Source organism: Cynoglossus semilaevis, chromosome 18, assembly GCF_000523025.1.
Source record: "Cynoglossus semilaevis isolate Cse_v1.0 chromosome 18, Cse_v1.0, whole genome shotgun sequence".
Lineage (NCBI taxonomy): Eukaryota > Metazoa > Chordata > Actinopteri > Pleuronectiformes > Cynoglossidae > Cynoglossus > Cynoglossus semilaevis.
In genome coordinates, this window is record NC_024324.1 from 11,367,919 (window position 1) to 11,389,775 (window position 21,857).

At 39.5% G+C, this 21,857-nt stretch overlaps 1 protein-coding gene across 6 annotated transcripts in view; it reads left to right on the top strand.

Moving 5' to 3' along the window:
- runx1t1 (RUNX1 partner transcriptional co-repressor 1) overlaps window positions 1-21,857 on the top strand; it is a 249,532-nt gene that overhangs the window by 171,340 nt on the left and 56,335 nt on the right. For all 6 annotated transcript variants that reach the window (XM_017041194.2, XM_025065046.1, XM_025065045.1 and 3 more), the window contains one exon: window positions 9,534-9,643. The gene's annotated coding sequence lies outside the window, so the exon portion shown is untranslated. The remainder of the gene's footprint in view (window positions 1-9,533; window positions 9,644-21,857) is intronic.

Consider the following 21,857-nt stretch of genomic DNA (forward strand, 5'->3'; position numbering starts at 1 on the left):
CCTGCTGCTTGGACGGTGCATACACAGACACATGTACGTGTTTGTTTGCGTGGGTCATACACACACATCTCAGCAGGAGTGAGATCAGTCGGTCAGGCGGAAGGATGCAGTAACAAAGGTCTGCAATTTTATTTTATCCATACTGTACTGCACTGTAGCCATTGTAATTATGTGTATGTGTATTATTACAGTATATAAATAATTACTTCAGTTAGACTGTATACTGTATGTTGGGAGTTGAACTTGAACTCTCAGTAGAATGTCACGGTGAAATCTCACAGTGTTGCAGGAAAAGTGGACACAGACGACCATTGTTGCATCATTTATAAGCATAGGCTATTAGTCCAGCTGCAGCCAGGGATCAGCAGACAATAGCTGTATTTGTTATGCAGTAAATAAGGCAAAATACAGCCCTGGTGTCAAATATGGAGGCTGCTGTTAACATAGATGGTTCTAATTGTTGTCCGGCAGAGTGCAGACAATACATGATGGTGTGACAGGTCATTATCATAGGTATGTGATGAACATTTCCCAAAATTATACAGGAAATTTCAAATATCCATATTTTTAGGACAGCATGATACTTTCTCTCATTGCTCTTTGACGTTGATTAACTGAAGATTTGTCTTTAAGATGAATGCAGAGGAACTAGCTATACAATAAATGTGAAGGTGATGAGGAGTGAACAGAGATGTCGGTGTATGTACATGAGGTATTGTGCCAAAGAACTTTTCATATTACAAAAACACCTGAGTGCAGGATGTATTCACGTGCCCTTTGCAGCCATGCACGCTAACCTATCCGAGGGCTCGAGGCGATCAGTCTCTCATGAAAACCTGTCGACGCCACAGAGCAGAAAGGTTTGACGGATCGGCCTCCCCCACTCTCTGAACACCACGATCCTACACAGATGGCGTAATTAACGGGAGGCGAGCCGGGGAGGGAAATTTATCTTTGATCAGCACCTTGGTGCCAGATTGTCATCTATGTTAATATGTTGATAGCATCAGTGTGCTCACGTGCACACGCAGCAAGAAGGAATAGAACCTGAGCTGCTGTTGGCCCTGAGGATAGTGGTATGAACACTAAACATGCACAAACGTGCATGTTTGTACACACACACACACACATACTCTTAATCCACTGTTCACAGTATAGCCTTGCACTCTCCTGCTGTGAGAAAAGCTGACATGAACCTTGGAGGGTGATGTGTGGATTTGTGAATATAGTTCACATTTATTTTTATTTTACTAGAAATATCTATAATCTACACAATATCAGGTGTTGATTATGTTACACATAATGAATACAGCTGTCAAGCGACAAACAACTTTCATTCTGATTAATCATGATTATAATTAAGAAAGATTAATCATGCTTATGTTGCTGAAACAGAAATACAAAGCAGGTAAATGTATGTGTTTAACACCTGTTTTTATTTGTGACTAATCCAAATGATGTTGGTCAGCTTGTCAGACGTAGACTCACTCGCTGCCCTGTGCTTGCTGAGGCTGGTCTAACGCTCCAGGCGCTTTGTACACATGTATTGACTGCATAGTAGAGCTAAGGGGATGGACATTGGAATTGTTAAATATAAGCGAGTGTCACCAGATTTAATAAAGTGATGACTACTCAAAAATGAAGCTGATAAAAACCCAAATATATATTCATTGTTATGTAAAAGTACTTTTTTGGGTGAAATAATAATTTCAATTTGAGGTTTCATTGTTTTGCTGTGATTGCATATTTGCCATTTTACAGATTTTCTGCATGTGCACCCGTAAAACTGAGTTTCTGTCTGAGAGGAAATGTCACTTACAGTATGAGCATGTGCTGCGTTCATGCACTCACCACTGTGAGATATTAGGAGCAATGGCATGTAGGTGTAATGGCATGTAGCACAACATCTGGGCCGTAAGAGTGGAAGGGAATGGTGAGGGAAACAAAAGAACAGAGAGAAGGATTGGGCTTCTAAAAACCTCCAGGGAACATGAATGTGGTGAGGTTACAGCAGGATAGATGATTGTAGGATCTGTTGATGCAGGGAGTAAGAATGTATAAAGGTAGTCTGGAGGTCAAAGTGAGTGGGAATGAAGGAAATGTGAGATGGAGTTGAAGTGAGGAGAAGGATATAAAGGAAGACAGATGATGAATAAAAATATGCACGAGGAATGAAGACGGGGGAAAGCAGTGGCAAGGAGAGAGCGGGGCAGATAGGAGGGGAGTCGGTGGGGTTGAGTTGGAGAAAAGGAAAGAAAGGAGACAGGAACGGCAAGCATATTGGTGAGTGTTCAAACATTTCCAAACAAACCGTCAGGCAGGCAGAGAGAGGGAAGGCACAGACATGCAGACAGACACAAACAAGGAGGCAGACAGACATCAGGGAGAACAAAGGCTGTGTTCCTCCGCCTCGCTCTGCTGCTCCCAAGTCCATCTGCTGCCTCTGCACACTGCCTCCGATCTGCTTCACACTCATTTTCGCTCATCTCACTCCTCTCCATCCTTGCTCTCTATCCTTACTCCCTTGCTGCCTCCCACTGCCCCAATCTCTTCTCCCGTGGCATTTGCTCACACACACATACTGTACATTAGAAATAGATAGATAGATTATTTTTACAATTTTAAATGTGTGCTGAACTTGGAACCTCACAGATACCCAAATCAGTATTTTGAAAGTCTGTGTGTACAGTACATGCAAATTTATGCTGAAGTATCCAATTCACTGCAAACTGTGTATTTGTACCAGGTCAAGTGAGTAAAAAGTCTATTGAAGTTAAATTCCCGAGGCCAGCAGGAGACTTTACATTTAGTCAGTGCAGTTTTGTTGTTTTTGAGATCAAATGTTGGACATTCTTAACTGACTGTAGGTGTGAATGGAGATACCCTTTCACTCGATGTCCTTTTGGGTTAAGTCCAACTGACACAACTGTCTTTGAGAGGATAAGCATAAGATGAAGGCATAAATGAACTGATCTCACTGAAAACAACCCTCATTATAGTTAAACACATGTGGTTAAGGAGAGAAAGCAGAACTTTAATGAAGTCTCCTCTCATAAAAACAGATAGAGACGGGCATAAACAACCTTTTTGTTCAACATCTAAAACACATTTAGCCTGCAGTGGTGATTATGGGATGCGTGCTTAGAGAAACTCTAACTCTATCAGAAGCTTCATTATTTAATAGTCAGAAATAATAAAATATAGATGACACAGATTCACATTTGACGGTTGCTAGAAAGGAAAAATCTTCATGTCTACAAATACATTTCTGTTTCTTATCATTGTGTTTATTGTTTGTTTTTAGTTGATTTTTCATTTAAGTGAGCCTTTGTAGCATTTACTAGCTGGTAATTCTCCAAGCAAGACTGTCCAACAACATCCCATAATACAGTGTATAATAATGGGAGATTTGCTTTTATGAACCATGCACTGGGACAGTTTGGACCACCTATTTATACTCAACAGGAGTTTGGCACTGATTCTGCACAGGTGCAGATCGGCAGAGAGAGAATGAGCCGAGAATTGGATCCTGAGAACAACATTCAACATCTGTGTCAGAGTCTGTTGCACAAATTTTCACCAATAAATCTGAGAGCAAAGGGAAATGGGGAGAGTCAAACAGTGAGAGGGTGATAAGGAGTGAAGCGATGCTTCAACATCTGTTAGTATCTGTTATGCTTTCGACTAAATTGAGAGGGAGAGAGAGAGGGAGAAAGAGAGAGAGAAAATGAGGTAGGAGCCTAAAATAGCAGAGGGAGAGTTGGTGGCCAGCCAAGCCTGGATGAAACAATCCACATCCAGCTGTTGTCCTGTTTGTGTATTACACAGAGTAGAGGGCTGAGTGAAATCACTGAAGTTAAGTTAATGTTGCAAAAAAACAAAGCACTCCCAAAATTGTATTTTATTTAGGGAATTGGTGGGAATATTTGGCATCAGCATTGCAGCAAATAGAACAAAGAAACTACAAAATATATGAACAATACCAATGTGAAAATCCTCTGAGAAATAAACCATTTGTCAAAGGGATTATCGATAACATTAGTATGTATGTGTAGCTATGCATACACAGACACACACACATATGTGTGATGTGTTTTTCAAAAACTTCTGTCACTTTTGTTTCTGCCCTGAATTGCTCTTAATGACAAGTGGGACAGTAGTTAAATTGTTCTTCTAAAGACTGTCCTTGAGCAAAACATCCATCAGTTTTCTTTGAAGCCACGATGAACAAGTTAATATTCATAAAACAATTTCTTCTTTCTCCTTTTATTATATATCTTTTTTTCAATAAAACAAATTAGAAATTCCATTTAATTTCAGAAAAGATTTCTCCCTCGCTGCCATCTTTTTTCAACTGTAATTCACATTCTTTCATCATTCACAATGAAAACATTTTCTCTCCACAGAGCAGAGACAGGCCATGTCAAAGTGAAAAGGAGAATTGCCTTGACTTTAAGAAAAGAAGATATTTGATAAATAAGTGAGCACATTTGAAGAGAAACCCTGAGTTTCAGCACCGGCTCTCTTTTTACATCATGTCTTCGTTGATTTCTTTTAACTCCCTCTGTCAGTTTCCACTGGTACTTTTATACCGGCATTGATCTGCAGTTTGCGTGTCTGAATGTGAACCTTGCTGTATGTTGCTTTTACCACTCTCCAGGTCTGCTCCATAAGTGGCAGCTTGAGAGGCAAAATGTTGCCTGTGCTGAAATCAACAGGCTTTTGAAATGTGCCAAATTGACAGGCTGTGATGGGTGGATAAAACAGGTGGAGAGTGGTGCTCTCTTAATGTGATTGCATGTGTCAGAATGAAAACCAAGTTTTTTTTTTATAAAGAGGCAATTTATTTGTGATGCTTTATCTCACAGTCAAAATACTAAAATGAAGCAATTTACTAATTGTGTAGACGTAAAGCGGTGAAGAAAACTGGGCAGAAATTGCAAAGCAGCAATTAGCAATGGGAATCAACAATTTTTTTGTTATTTGCATTTTTATCTATAATCGCAGTCACACTGACAGTACACTTGACATATAAAGTCAGATCCCAGATTTGAGCCGGTGTTGTTTCTAGGGAGGTGTTGAATTTTCCTCAGCAGCACAGACTGTGCTCTGAATGTTACTCATGCATAGAAATGACAGATCCACTGTTGTGAATTTCACCAAAATACCAAAAAGCTATTGCAGATGAGACAGTGGTCATTGTCTGTGGATGTGTTCTTGAAACTGTTTCTACTGATTATGGTGAAGGCCTATGGTAGTTTTCAGTGTTTTTGAAGAAAACCCCTGAAATAATTTTGTTTGTGTTTGTCGTGTGGAAGGTGAGAGATGTATTTTTTTTTTGTATTGTCCATTTTTACAATGTATATACAATCACAGCAGTGCACATATTTATCTTTTATTATTAGACCCAAAATTAGCATAAAGCTAAGCGTTGTCAACACTTGAAATTGATGAAATTAATGAAAAATATTGATTTAATTAGTGGAATATAAAGTTGATGGTTCAATGACATCTTGCTGAAATATGTGTAAATAAATTCCAAATATATTTAGAATTATATAAATTAAAGAAAAAAAATATTTCTTCAAACTGGACATAAAGCAAGGATAAGGATAGTTAGTATACAGAAGGTTAGGCAAGAGGTGTTGAGAGATGGAGGCAGATGATTTGTGGAGGTGACCTCCACCGAGAGCAGGAGGAAGAAAAAATTCTCCTACAGCTCGTTAGTTTGATGAAACACCAACGTCGTGTCTCAAATTAGGAGAGAATGTTGTCTTGTTACAGTGTTTCATATGGTTGTATGTGCTCTCTGCTCCTAATGCAGTTCATCTGCGGTATGTCTCTTCATAGCTCTGTGCACTCATTGACTTTTCCTGTCCTCACACACTTTGTCCTGTCTTCAAGACAGGCTATTAACCTGTCTGCCTTCTGCAGAATCCCTGTAATTTGGCTGTCAATTATTAAAATTCCACCTGCTAACACACAGAGACAGAGAAGGTCCTTGGCATTCATCTTGGACTCCAAAAGGCCCGACTGCTAATGCACATGGGCTAATGTATGTGTGACGTCCTGGGAGCTGCCTGGTTTGACAGCGGACCCAGCACAGAGAGTGGATAATTGTATAAGAGAGGAGAGAGGTGGAGGAAGAGGCCGGGCAGGTGTCTGCTTAACAGTTAAAGTTATAACACAAAATTGGCAAGCGGTGGTGTAAGTAAATATTGATGGGCTTTAATTTAGGGCTGTCAAAAAATTTAAGTTTTTAATCTGATTAATTACAGAGTGAATTGATCATCATAAATTGAGATAAATCGAAATTCCAAAATATAATAAAACTTTGGTTTCTTGTAATTGTTGCACTAGAAATACAAATTACAGCAGGTAGATGTGTTTCACACGAGTTTTAAGTTGTGACTAATTCAAGTGACGGATGTGAAGTGATAAGATGGACACCTGCAGAGGAGCTGTTAGGAGATAAAGTTATGTGGAAGAGATTGTCATGGTTTTAACACTTGTTGAGCAGACACTTGAAATATTGGAAATATATTTCTAAAAAAGGTTTTTGGGATCAGAAAACCATTCAGTATTCAGTTTATAATATTCAGAGAAAACATATTTCATCCCTCATCCTCTGGAGGGGAAAGCTCTGTATTCTCCACCAATCCCGTCCTGTCCACCTGGAGAGGCAGGCTGACAGCTCTTATTCCTTGTTAAGTCAGACTTGTAACAGACACAAGCGCTTCATGCTACTGCAGAAGCTCCTCGCTGATTAGTGTGCCCAGGGATCAAGGGGATCAAGTTGCCAGAGCTGAGTTACCTTCAACCAGCCAACCCAGTGTGAAATGAAAGAGCCAACAAACAAGCAACCGTCAACACCATTAAGGGTTTCCTGGACAGGAAATAATTCTTTAACAACACACAAAATAGACACGATGTGCCTGAGAAAACATAGCCGTGTTGATAGTAGTATGTTGATTGGCTGGAAAATGATAGTGGTCACTTCAGGGCGTATGTTGTTCTTGTTAGATAACCTACATCCAATCATACCGAGAAAACAACAACAAAACACACACTGGAGAAGTACTTCGCTCCTTTCTTTTCGTGCTAATTTGAACCATTTGCTTCCCCATGAGCTCCTCAAGAACAAAATGGTAACAGTTGAACGTCGAGGGGGTGCACTTGATTATTTATTTGTGTTTCAACAGGAGGAAATCGGAGCTCGGTCTGTGCTGTGAGTCATAAAAGCCTGTTTATTTAGAAACCAGAACTGGCTGCTCGACAGAGCGTTACATCTGGTGGTAATTATATCATCGGGCTCTCCATCCCACACGCTGAATTCAATACATATGTGGGAGTTGCATCACTTCAGCGTTGTTGCGCTGTATGTGTGCGTTGTTCTGTGCACGTGTGTTCCAGGTACCTAGCAACATACAAGGTGCTGTGAGTCAGAATTGATTTCATCAGCCTTAAAAATTTTGCTATTATTTTCCTTTTTTCCTGTTGGTTCTCTATGTAAAAATGCCATAAGATTAACTAATTCGTGACACTAATGAAAATTCCTGTGAACAAGCTAATTCTACAGTTACTACAGTAAAGTACAAGTTAAACTTGATCAGAGTTGTTACCTCACTTCAATGATGCTGTTACAGAAGCTGGTTTTTCCACTGGGACACATTAGTACATTATTCATCATTTAGGACCTGCTGATAATAACCTGGTTTTTACATAATAAAAATTGATTTGGATTTTGCCTTACAGCAGCCTTTTTGATTCTAGGTAGTCCAGGTTTACATTATTATTTAAGTAAACACACAGATCTTTGAAGTGTTTCTCTTTTCTGAGGTGACTTTTCAGCCCTTGATTCTCACCTAACTAAAAAGTAGATTTTTGTTTTGCATCCTCGCGTGAGCACTTTTTTTCCATGAACTTTTATCAACGAACATGAAGTGGGTTTCAGAAGAATGCTGCTGGGATGATGGGATTTTCTTGTGGCTCCTCTTCTTATAGGGCTCCGGTTCAACAGCTGCTAAAACTTCACTCAAATCTTGGCCGTGGAGAGAAAACATCTTGTTTCATTTTAGCTGCTCTGTTGTTAAAGGACTTGGAACATTCGCTGTCTCTCTCATCTCCTCGCCGCGTACCCTCCCTCTCTACTCCTTCTTCTCCTCCTCCCCCTCTCCCCTTCACCTCACCTCAGATTCTGTCAAACCTCTCACTGGGGAGAAACAGGAGATATGCTAAGGTGTGTGTTCCGTTTAAACCCACCGTCTCCCAGCCTTACAAGGCTCCCTGTGTATAATTGGTGACCTATTACTTTCTGCCCATTGGATTTGACAGATATGAATTGGAGACTGCCATACGGATGTGCTGATTAATGACAACCACAATTGGTACCTTTTAATTGCCAAGAATCAGGCGCTGCTCTGGAAAAGAGAGTCGCACACATACACACGTCTGTGATTACAGGGTGCGTCTGTGTGCATCTCTCTCTGCACATGCAGGTCGTTACCGAAACTGAGCTCAAGTCATTTTAATCAACCAATGGCTGAACATTATGGATGGAGCCAGCTGTTTGCCAATGACTCTGCTTTGTGTATGTGTGTACATGTTTTCATGTAGGCCCTATGTGAACCAATGGGGGTTTGGGTCTGCAGGGGCTCGGCATCAGTAATGTGTGTGATTTAGCACACATCTGGTCATATACACTCCACCGGGGAAAAGAGAGTTATATTTGCAGGCAGCAGGCACGCACACAGCCACACACTCAAAGTGATCTACACACAGCTAATTAACCTGGTGCTTCTCACAGCTGCTGGCCCTGACTTTGCTCCGGCAGACGTGGGTGGGTTTCCAACCTAAATCAATCTGCGCTAATTGCTGGTCTGTGCTCCCCTGCATCTTTACCTTGCTCCCTGTCACTGTCTTATCTACTTGTCTGATTTGACGAGTAACTCCCACATCTTAGAGCCACTTTGATCTCTCAGACAAGTCAACAATCTCCCCGTGTTTTTTTTTTTTTTCCCTAATGTGTAACGATGTCAAGACGTAATGCTGCCAGAAATGACTGACTACTGATCTGCAATCATTTGCCCTGAATTGTTTTGGCGAGGTGATGTAAGGTTGTCTTCATGGGTTGCACCTTGAATGGTGAATTATGAAGCAGATGGATTTTTTTTAAAACTTTAATGTATGCCCTTACTCTGCAGTTGCTCCTGCCAGGAGTTCACGTTGAGGTTACTACGACGATTTATCACAAGTGACTAAAAGCCTCGCATTTAAAAAGCCAAATGAATCAGTGCGGTGAGGCTGCTCTTAAAATTTAAATTTGCAGAAGAGAGATGGTTTGAATTTGGGAAAGTCTCTCTCTCTCTTTCTCTCTCTTTCTGTCATTGTGTGTGTCTCCCTCTCCTCACTTTTCTGGCTCTTCTACCGCTCTGCTGGCACACCTCACACCGTTGCCTGTAATCAGTTAAACACTCACTCTATCTACCGCTACCACCGCAAGCCAAATAGGAATGGTCTTGTCATCAATACAGATGCTGCCAGGAGCCCTGGGTTGAGCACTGGACCAAGAATGAAGGAGGAGCCAGATGAATTTATTTGAAGCCGAGCGCCTCACAGCCATCGGGGCCTTAAAAGGGAAAAGGTATGAAGAGAAAGTAGCTGTAGTGTGTCATTTCCACAAATGCAGACATCTGTCTTCTTTTGGCATTCTCCCCACGCTGACAGAGGTCATGGGTTTGTGTTGGGAAAGCACAAGGAGGGGTGGGGGGGTAACAGTCATTCTGTTAAACCCAGTGGAATGATATGAATGTGATACAGAGAGCTTAAAAGCGTCATGGGAAAAACAATAGAAACATGAAAGCAGTCTTTGACTTATAGCACTGCCGGTTCATGTAGTGTTTATTTTACACCATGACCACGAGCCAGTGCTTTATAACAGTGTATTTGGATTATTTAAAAGCACAAACAATCATGAGGAAATCTGTACCGTGGCTTTTTAATCTACTGTACAGCAGTGGGCTGCAACCTGTGGCTTCTTAGACCAAATGGACCAAATTTAGTGATGCACCGGTAAAGAGTTTTTATAGTGTACACTAGTAGAGTATAATCTAGTGTTTAATATAATATATATTTTTTGTGATTGGTAAGTAGATAAGATTATTATTAACCATTCTAGCAATAACATGTAAACCACAGATTCTCTACTGACCACCTTATCTACCAGTAATCAGTAGGAAAACAGACACATCACTGAAAATAAGACAAAAACTACCTGAACAGAAATAGTATCTGACTGAACTTGCTTCATAATTCAGAAGCAGTAAAACGTCTAGTTTCCTGTCGTATTACCCTCAGGCATGGAAAGAATGGTTTGGCAAGAACTGTAAATTACAGTTCCGGAAAAACGTTCGTTCTAGTCAATTCAAACACAGAAATGTCTATGGGAACAATTTTCAAAATCCACAGGACCAATTTTCACTTGTACATTTGAAACCTTCTTTATAGGATTTAAAACTTTGTCTTACGATTTGGGTTACGGCTGAAACTTCCTAGCCTGACTAAGAAAAAGGAGTTGTAGTATTTAATAGTACTAGTAGTTGTAGATAAAGTCTGACTGTTCGTGGGTGTCGTTGTTTGCAGATGTCATTTGATTTTCTATTTATTATTGCTGTTTTTTTCCCAGTCTGTAGACAATAATAACAAATATCAGGCATAAGCCAAAACATTTTTACACAGTGTCCATGGTGAAAAAGCAGATGAATACTATGGAACACATACAGTATCTCATGTATGAACGTATAAATTACCCTCAAAGTCTACAGGAAATGAATGTAAGTCAATAGTAGTCTGTGGAGTCGTGGAGACTTGGGTTTAGTGTGTGTGTGTGTGTGTGTGTGCACACCATGTTTCTATGGCTTGTGTTCTGACATCTGTTTCTGGTGAGAAAGCTAAATGTGTCTTGGATGGACTCTCTGACCAACTGTCTGTCCCAGAGCACTGAGAGCTTGACTCCAGAGCCCTGTTGAAAAGCTGCCATCTAAGCTGGACTGCTTCTAAGTGTGTGTGTGCTCTGTGTGTGTGTGTGTGTGTGTGTATTTGTCACATTTAAAACGCTGTCGGTGCAAAAATCCATTTAAATCAGCATCAATGAGTAACTTTTCTTTCCTCTGCTGTAATAAAATCCAGTCCCAATAAGAGCCAGACCCTGGATAAATAACCCTTTTTACAGTAATAAGATAAGGTTAACATAAGGGCCGTGGATCTCAGGTTTGCACAGATTTAGTAGAAAAACTGAACCACAAAGGTAAATGAAATAGTTATAAAAAATATCGTCTTATTTATTTTTCTGAAGCTCAGTTCCCAAGTCACTTTAAACTAAACTTCCTACTGTACATCTATAATGTCCCGACATTTGGTTTTGCTTATAAAACACATGTGATAGGGACAGAAACTAATAAAACCAACATAAAATCTGACATTGACGAAAACTAAGCTGTGTCTTTATAATAAAATAAAAGATTTAAACACTGAGGGAAACGACAGGCTGAGGAGGAGAGAAGGGAACTGCCTGTAACATGCCCACTGCTAGAGTAGCTTTTCTTTTTCTCCCTCAGTCTTCCTCTGACTTTTTTTTGTGGGAGCTGTGGTGGTGGAGAAAATGTGAGCTCCAGATGTCGAGCCTTTACTGCAGATGTGCTCACTTAGAAGCCAGGGAACACTAATCTGCTGTGCTGCATGCACACACAGAGGAACGGATATTTACGTGAAAGAACAATGCTCACACCTCGACACGCACTTTTAACCTGCATTAATAGACATAAAAATGCGTAAATCTTAGGAAAATTACAAAAAAAAAGATCATTGGACTTTCACATTGTTTATATTTTTACTATTTTTGCAATTTTCTGCACATGACAACAGAAGCAGTTGAAAGACCGAGCCTCCTCCACAGCCTGAAAACAAAGAAATAGAATAAGAAGAAACTTGGAAATGTTGAGACTTTTTGAAAAAAATGTCTTTTTTAGTTGATAGAACTGGCTAGACTTAACTAGAATGGACTAGAAGAGACACGCATGACATGGACTTGACTAGAATAAACCAAACTAGTCTAAACTAAGGTAGACTATACTACAAATACACGGGACTAGATTAGACTACAGTAGAAAAGAACATACAAAAATCAAATTTAAAGTTGAAATTTGTAATCCACCGTTCAGTTAATATAGTGTGTTTGTCTATAATGTTTGTGACCTCACCCTTCAGTATTTTCTTTCTTTAACGATTACTGTAGTTGACATGTCAGAAAACTTTTCATTTGGTTGGTTTTCTGGTTCATATTTAACACAATGTTGCCTCACTGTCGGGTATTTTATGCAGCAAAACTGCACTGATGACTCAATACTGTATATTCCATGTGCAGTTCATTGCATAAGCCAAAGTGTGTGTGTGTGTGTGTGCACAACAGTGTGTGTGTATGATCAGCAAAGTCTCATTAATGTGTATGTAGGGGTGAAAGGGTGGAGTTACAAAGAAGCTTTGAAATATTTAGCAGATCAACATCAAGGAGTAAAAAATGTGATCCGCATGCTGTGTGTGTGTCTGTGTGTTCATGCATGTTTGTGTTACAAGGCTCTAGGCCGTCCCCTGGGCATGTTGCTCATTATTCATCCCTGTGTCCTCCCAGCCAATGATTATTGATTGGGCCATGTTAAGTATGGAGAGGGCACCTCATGGTGACAGCTTCTCTGCTGCTGCTGCCCCTTGATCTCCGTCTGAAGGGAGGCACACAGAGGAGTGGGTGGGAGATGTGATGTGAAGCTGCCTGCTCCAGGGTTGGAGGGGCTACATATTGTCTCTGGACGTGTTGGCTGATTTTGAATTAACTGTTTTATAACTGTTTATGAGGAACAGACTATTATACAATATGAAGATGAATTGAGATGATGACGGTAATCTTCCTTTTTGATTGGTATTGTTCACTAGGTAGTTATGTCATCTGATGTTGTAGGTTTAGAGAATAAAGTCATAAAGTAATCAGAATATAGTTGTAAGTTTACATTTAATAAAGCTGTACAGAGTTAAGAGATAAGAGATATAGAAGCTGTAGGTTTAGATGATGAATTTTGTTAGATCTTATAGTTATATTTTCACAAATAAAGAATTACTTCAGCTTCTGTCTCATTAGCATATACGTTGATTTGCGTAAACTTTATTTAGTAGTTTATTCTCATACACTTGACTATAAATAGTTTTTTCTCAGAGTTATGACTTTATCATAATAAATTTATTTTCAGTTTTTTATTCTAAATGAGGCCCCTATACACCATACACATTTCAAATTATATAATTTTATAGGAGTAGTAGAAGTAGTACTAACAGTCGAATTTTTCTCTATATTAGGAGAGAATATAAATGAAAGAGAATAAAAGAGAAATGAAAGCGTCGAGTGAGACTAATGCAGTTTAAAAGGTGAACAAAAGCTAATATTTCCAACTGGAAAATATCTGCTTCTACTTATTATCTCCCACCTGCACTGGTCCAAGCTCGGTTTGATTCCTTAATCTAGCTGTTAGCCACTGCCACCCACCAGAGTGTGAGGCACACGAGCACAATAAAGTAGCACTACCTCTGCCAACACTCCACACACAGACGCATACTCCAAGCACCCCAGCATATGGGTCAGATCTAATCGCAATAATTTCATTTCCCTCCTCATCAGCTCCCAGCCAGATAGACTAAGTCCCATTTGTAACCACTGCAGCTCTACTGGAAGGAAATATGACAGATAAGACTCTTGTAATAAGCTGGCTGTGTGGATCTGATAAATGAAGGCAGCTTTTGCCAGTTAGCTGAGAAATTTATTGTGGAGGAGCATAAAAAAGCAAGTGTGGAAGCTAGAGGATTCACAGGAATAAATGGGGAAACAAATTTACTTTGTTGATTAGCAGCGCGTTCCATTCACCATCTGAGAAATCTTTGGTATATGCAATGGCATTTGTGATATCATGAGGGGGAGGAGGGTATTTGACATACACTGAATCCTGCTGCTCAGTCGTTTCAATGACAATCCTCCACTTTTAAGTTTTCTCTTTAAAAATACAGCCTTTTATCGGTTTCTGTTTAATTTTAAAAATGACCTGCAGCTTAATTCCTTATTTTGACTTAAATGATTTGCATATGATTATATTAATGCTCCGGATAAAGCACACCCTCTGCTGGTGTAGTATGCTGTGATGTCAAGGGAACTGACAACCAAAACTAGGAAGATGTTAAAGACATAAATTCTTAAAAAATATTTTAAAAATATATTTTATTTATTGGTTTTGAATCAACATCATAAGTTGAGAAAAAAAACAGACTGAGATATGCTTCTGTTTTTAACACTTTTCAAAGGACGGCCGGTTCATCTCCTGAGTGTGTAGGTTTTGTTTTTGCGAAGTACATCCCGCCAAAAACAGGTCAAAGGGAAAGTCAAAGCACTTATCCCTGAGCTGGGTTCTCTCAAGAGTAAATGCTTCAGTGCATCTCAGAAAATCGTCCATGCAAGAGCCAGCACATAAACAGTCACCTTGTCAGTCACCTTGTCAGTCAGTCAGCCGCTCGGTCAGTAAACCTGTTTTCCAGTTGTACATCCATTGAAGCAGTCATTGATCGTTCTTTCACACTTCTACCTCACCTACTGTACAGTACAACGTTGGATTTCCAAACTGTCCAACCAAACCAGCCTAATGGATCTGTATGGATACTGTGTCTGCTATACTTATTGATGCTTGGTGAGGGTGCTTGTGCTGCTGTCTTTCACTGATGTGATGTGAGATCTTATAGATTTAATGTCAGGATGCATCCAGCCATCCAGTTATTAATGTACACCACAGATAGTAGACTGGAGGTAAGACTTAACCAATAGGGGGCGACTTTGAGTTTAGTCTTTGTATATTGACCTCACTGAGAATGGCTGTTCTGTTTCTTCTGGGTGGAGACACAACTACCAGCCTAGTTCCTCCAGAGAAACCAGAGAAAACACACGCACATGTGTAGAGAGAATGCAAACTCCATACTGAAAAACAAACCAGGGATCAACCCAGTGATGTTGTTGCTGTAAGGGCAGGTGTTTTAACGACAATTGCCACTTTATTGATCCCGGGGGGGAAATTACTGGACGGAAAGTAAATTATTTGGCCATTTTCAACTTAGCCAAAAAGTTTAAGTTAGTCTTATTAGACCATAACACCTTTTTTATCAAATGTTTCTGGGAGCTGATGTAAGGTTTTGCAAATGTGTCCAGACTGTAACTGCTACGAGTTCCTGCAGCTTGCAGTAGCCTCTCTGACCAATTTAATTTTTTTTGGCTTTGCATTAACATTGGAAATGTTCATGTTAATGTATGTGCAGTAACTTTATTGACACATCTTGCCCACTCTATGTTGAACTTCTTTACTTCTACAAATTATTCTATATATATCTACATAAACAGTACATATGTAGACTGGCTTTACTTTCTACCATATGTGTGTGTGTTTGTGAATGCGTGTGTGTGTGCTCTATATATGTTAAGTAATTTTTCCAAAAGGGTCGGTTGTGATGATTAAACAGGTCGGCCCTTTGGGGTCTCTGTTTATTCAACCTGTTGACGTTGATGTATTGACCGATCTGCTGATGTTTCGATGCATTCTTCTTATTACTGAAGCATCGGAGGCTCTCGGTTCCTAAGAGGCACAGAATGCCTATTTAAGCCACCCCTGCTGGATGGTAGGGTAGTTACCAATGTAAGAATCTTTCAGATTTGTTTTAGCTTCTTTGTATAAGCTTCGAATGACACTGAACTGGCATAATTACATTAGTTTAAATGCAAATTCATATTGTGCTTATTAATTCCATTCTGGTCTTTTTCAAATGACTGACTGCACTTAATTAAATCAGATTGAATAGCCCTTTTATAGATTCCCCCTTTACAACCACATAATTATAACAAATAGAGCCACTTGACACCACATCTATAGCATGGACACAGCTCTGTCTCTCTGCATTCAAGGCTGCCTGTTGGTATATATGTTTTCACGGGCAGGTCATTCAGTGAGATGCAATGTTTTCCTACATTATTGTTGTGAAGCATATAAACATAAAAGGCATCAACTACTGTTTCCACAGTTAAACATGTAATACCAATTTCTAGAAATGTTTGTAAATTTGATGTTAAAAAACACCCCAAATCTCATTCTTCATTCAAGTAGAAAGTAGAATGTTGAATAACTTAAAATGCTAAATATTATTAAAATAGATCATCAGTTTCACTTGTACCAATGGTTTCCTTAGATAATTGGGTATACAGATAATGGATGGATGGATGTATAGCTGAAATATACTCATATATCCTTTGTTTTTTCTAACTGAGTTGGGTCCTATACGAATTTACAAAAGGCCTGCAGAGAAAAAAGGGCTGATGAAGTGAATAAAGCCTTTATTGATGCAGTTACCTGCCATGAATATTAATAAATCCCAAACAAAGCCGATGGCGACGTGAAGACAAAGAGAACTAGGAATAATGATTAAAAAATAAAGGAAAACAATATGCAGAAATGAATTCAAAGAAAGGTAATATTTAAAAAGCAGCACTCCAGGACCTGGTGAATTAATGGCTGAAAAGGATCCTGCTCCTCGAGAGTTTCTCTGAGCTTTGATTGCAATTAAGAGAGGAATTATCTCACTGGGGTGCGTGGGTGGAAGGAGGCTGGATCTGACTGTGAAGTGCGTGTCATTACCAAGATCTCTCTTCCCTTCTATTTCCCCTGGTTCCCTTTGTCTCACTCCTGATGCCTTTGTCAAACTTGTGGTTGTTCTGCAGTTTTAGCTCAACGGCGTCAAAATTCAAGTAAGCTCCATCACACAGCTCCACCCTACATTTGCTGCACAGGAACTTGGCCATCTGTGTGTCATGTCTGTCTGTGAAGTTGAGGTAAATGATGACAAAATGCATTGAAGAAGTAGTTAACTTGTAAACACGATATGAAAAAAAATTGTCCTCAAGAAGATCAGTCGGTGATTCCTTCACAGTGAGAGACAATAAGAGCTATGTTTGTCTGCTAGAAGGCGGGGCATGCAAACAGAGAGCAGTTGTAGAAGAGATAGATGACGGAATGAAGCTGATGGAAGATATAACACAAATATGTTATGCACATGTATACATATACTTGTATGTATATATAGGTATAGGTATATATATATACACACACACATACAAATATATGAATATACATTTATGTATGTAAATTAGTTGGCTAAATCTAATTTAATAATTTTGATATTTGTCTACTAACCCCTAATTCAAATTCAAACAAAATGGAAAAAGTATTAATGAACACTTTTTCTCTGTGCGAAATTTTGTCCTGAGTTTAAATTTGTTGCACACTTTGTGATTAAAAGAACACAACTGTTTGTTTCTAAAACCTTTACTTTTACTCATATAAATTGGATTCCCTCATATATTGGATATAATGTTATTTTTCTCTGTCTACAGTACAGTAGTTTAATGTTTTATTTTACTAAAAAACCTATAGACTATAGTTAACAATAACAATGCTAAACCTTGTTCAACAATAAATGTAAAAAAAAAAAATCCTACTAAATTGTTTCTGACTAAATTATGTTTTTTTTTAGTCATTTAAAGTAGCCCTCCCCCTCTTTAAACACCTAACGTCCCTCCAGTACCTCCCAATTTTACTTGTCACTGCAGTCCTGAACCATTATGTTGTCTTTTTTTGCTGGTTTCAGTGTAGGTGGGAGGAAGGGTCCCCACCAGGTGGGCTTTTTGCTAAATGGCTGCTTCTCGCTTAATGTGGCCATTAAAGTCGATGAAATGGTGATATTGTTGGACAACCCTTATTTTGTTCGTACATAGTACTGAGCTCTGACGCATTTCCACCGATGGTCCACATTTCGACGACTTCACAGCACCACAGGGAGAGGGCTTTCTGACAGAGTGACTCTGAAAAGACATTAAAGCAAAAGAGGAGAAAATCTCTGCCGTGTGTTAAATGCAAGGGCAGCAGCAGGGATACAGTAGATTTTAAATGGAGACTTAAGTGCTCTGTATTGAATTCAATGGGGAAAAAGAGAAAAATAGCAATCTTTTCATGGTTCGTGTGGCCACGATTGAAGGTCACCGACTCGCACCAATTAGAGCCTTGGTTCTAATTAATGTGAGCGTGGATTAAACAAAACCTGCTTGTCATTCATTTGGATCAAACTGTAGAAATTGTTTACACTGTACACAGTTCCAATCAATATAAATTAAAGTACATGGCATTAACTATGCTTTAACGTAAATCTATGTGACAGTGTGTTTTATATTGGCATCAACACAATGCATTAAAAGTGTTTAAAAAATTGCTTGATTACAGAATTTAAAAATACTGTTTATTTCTTATTACTAAATAATGTATTTTCTTTTTGCGTTTATGGGATAGTCACAGTAAAGAATCACATCTGAATACCCACTTCTTTAGCACTTACTTTGATGGTTAACCAACAGAAATGTAAGCATAGGTATTTATACTCGATGGTATTCTTGTCACAGTAAAATGCAGCTAACGTTTAATTAATTTAGTTCTGTGTAAAAAAAACGTTTGACACTGTCTTGCCTTTTATTCCCCTGTTACACTTAATCCATGTCATATTGAAGTCATATATATCTGTCAACATGGGTTAATGAGCCTCAGGTCAAATACAATTAACCTAAATACTCATTCGTGTCGAATTTGGTCAATCATACTTGACCCAGACAGTCACCCATTAAGACTGACTAACAAGCTAATTAGTTAGGTTTTATGCTTTTATTAAAATTAAATTAATGGATCTACCTTCTCCAGATCCAGATCATTGAAATGGTAATGTCTTGTTTACCTCGCTGTCTGTGTGCAACAAAGCGGGCAGATATTAAGGTAAAAGCATCATAGATGTTGCTGCATCCACCACTATTGTCCTATGAAATGGAAAATAGAGGTATAGAGCTCTTTCATGTGTTACTATAGCTACCATGTCATGGCTAACTATACAAACAGCTTAGTGTATAACTGACATTGATCACTGTTCTGCACAAGGTCACCTGCATATCCAGGAATAATACAGACCTGGCTTAGCATGATGACTTTTCAGCGTCTGCAGCAATGGGGAAGGCTAAGGAGGGGGAGCATGTCCATTTTCATGTATGCACACATTTATCTATATATGTCTTTATGTGTATATGCAATATATAAACACATGGGATGTATGTGTGTGTGTTTATTATACTGGGTACACAGGCTGGGAAAATAAACCCATTATTAATGATGCTCTGTGTTCCTGCCCCCGCCCACCGTAGGTATGTGTGCTTATGTGGGTATGGCGAGTGTCGTTCTCTTTGCGTTGTGCCGCTGTAAGGAAGCCAAGTGACCTGGCTGTACTCATTAAAACCAATGGAATGGATCATTCCCCACTAATTGTTTTCCACTGACAAATGACTCCTCTGACTCCTGAAGACTGCTGCAGGGGCCCTGCCTGCCTTAGAGCAGACTGACTTTACTAATGAGACCTGCTGGTGTGTGTGTCTGTGAGGCTGTGTGTGTGTGTGTGAATGAGAGAGAAAGAGAACGAGTGTAAATATATATCACTTAATGTGCAAGTGTGTGTACGTGTGTGTTTGTGTACACAGTTGTGTGCTGCTCACTGTGTGAAGGCATGTGTAAAGTGGGAAATACTGCTACATTAGGCTCAACATAAGCCATTAAAGCATTTTTCTCCTGTCAATCAGCCTAACACCAAGGTATTGTTAACAAGTAGAGTTTTCCATTTGCCAACTGCTTAAAAAGTCATTATTTATAGTTGCTGGCATTTACTTCAGTGGATGATGGTTATTGCTGCACTTAATTATATTGGAACCAAAATATTTTTACATCTATTGTTTTAGCACAATTCAAAGTAGAAAGTGTTTATAAACAGTGATGTTTTAAATGCTGTTCTGTTAGAATGTTGGGCCAGGAGTTGAGTATGATGGTATAATATCATGGTCTTTTTTAAATCCAATCCTGTAACTGGGTCAACACCAGGTAATATGTATTTTATTCAGCCTTAAGGACAAGTGATTTCCCTCTGGATATACAAAGTGAACCTTATAACAGACCTGTCTGAGTTAGAGGCTAATTACAGCAGGACAGGACAGGCTGCTTCTCCTGCCGTGTAGTCACAAAACTCAAAGTCAAAAGTGACCAAGTCATCCAAAAAAAAAAAAAAAAGAAATCTTTACTTAATTGTTTTCGTTGGAACGTTGCGTTATGGGAAGGAGTTATTTTCAGATCCTCATCATGGTTACAAAAATAAAGCCGATAGTGAGATTTAAAAACAATGACATTCTTGCCGAAGGAAAACACTGACCCAGAGTTGAAGAGAGGAAACAACATGGGCTCCGTCCATGTGTTACCATCTGGACTTCCTTGTCTGCTGTGACTGTATAACAATGTCACTGTCTTCCGCCTTTGGTCCAGATGGACAACAGTCTGCTAACAGTACTGAGTCATCTCAGTTTAGGTGTACTTTCACAGAGCATTTCACTCTGTCTGTTTGCATTAGAGAAAGGAGAGTCAAAGTCAGTTTTTATTAACTGTCATTAGTCGTACAGATACAGACTAGGATCAAATGTGGTTAACTGTAATCTATGATCCTTGGACAATTTCTGGACATTTCATTGTCCACTACAGAGCACCTGTGTTCACTTTGCCCTCTGACCTCTGACTGAGCTGCTGACTGCATACTGTTCAGTCCATTGTGTGTAAATGAAAAGGATGGAGCCAGAGGTCTTCATGTTTTAGTCTGGATCTATTAGAAAGTGCTGTTGTTGGACAGGAAAGGTCTTGAAAAAATAGGAGTGTGATTCAGTACAGAACGTGGAAACAAACCCTTTTCACTGATTTTCTGATGAACACTATCATAGCGGCTGGTATATATTTGCCTGATTCTTTACGCGTTTTAGTTAATAAAATCACGCACACATCTGTCTGAGAAGTTTACATCGTCTTAACTCCCACCAGTCCACTTCTTCAAACTCACTGTACACGTAGAAATCCCTTCCTCCCCATTGTCCCTTTCCATCCCTCTCTCTCTCCCTCTCTCTCTCTCTCTCTCTCTCTGCCTCCACCTGTTCCATGGTCTGCTGGATTCCTGTGAATCCTATTAGGGGACTCCCTTCAGCACCCCTGAGCCCCTCCCCAGCTACGCTACCTGGCACTAATCCATCAGGGGGGCAGTCAGGCTATGCACCACCACTACTGCACCGCCACCCATCCCCGCTACCCACCAGTGCCCACTGCTGCAGCAAAGGCCTCAGCTGGGGGAGCGCCAAAGCTCGGTCGTTATTAGATGACGGATAGCTTCATATCAGGTGTGTAAGGCGGGCGAGCGTTGAGGAGGGCCATCTGGACTGTGATTTAGGGGAAGTTGGGAAGTGGAGTCTGCAAGTGCAATATAGCAAGTTGGGTGATGATGATGGATGTTGCCTAGAAGTGTTGCTGCCAATCAAAGAGATCTCTCTCTCTCTCTCTCTCTCTCTCGTTATGAAGATACCTAAACCCACCTCATAGACATAGTGTATATTATAAAGGCACAATAATATGTTGAATGACAAATAGTTTTAACTAAACTATTGTTTCTGATATTTTCAGACCTGGTGCCACATGTAAAGAGTGTTGTTATTATACAGTATTTTTATTTAGCAAAACTTTTTCTAAAGTTTTACATTTTTTTATTTATTATCAGACAGCGATGTGGCCCCTAATGAAATGATGGTGGCTGCAGGTCCCCTCAGCTCACCCCTGCATTAAAACATCATT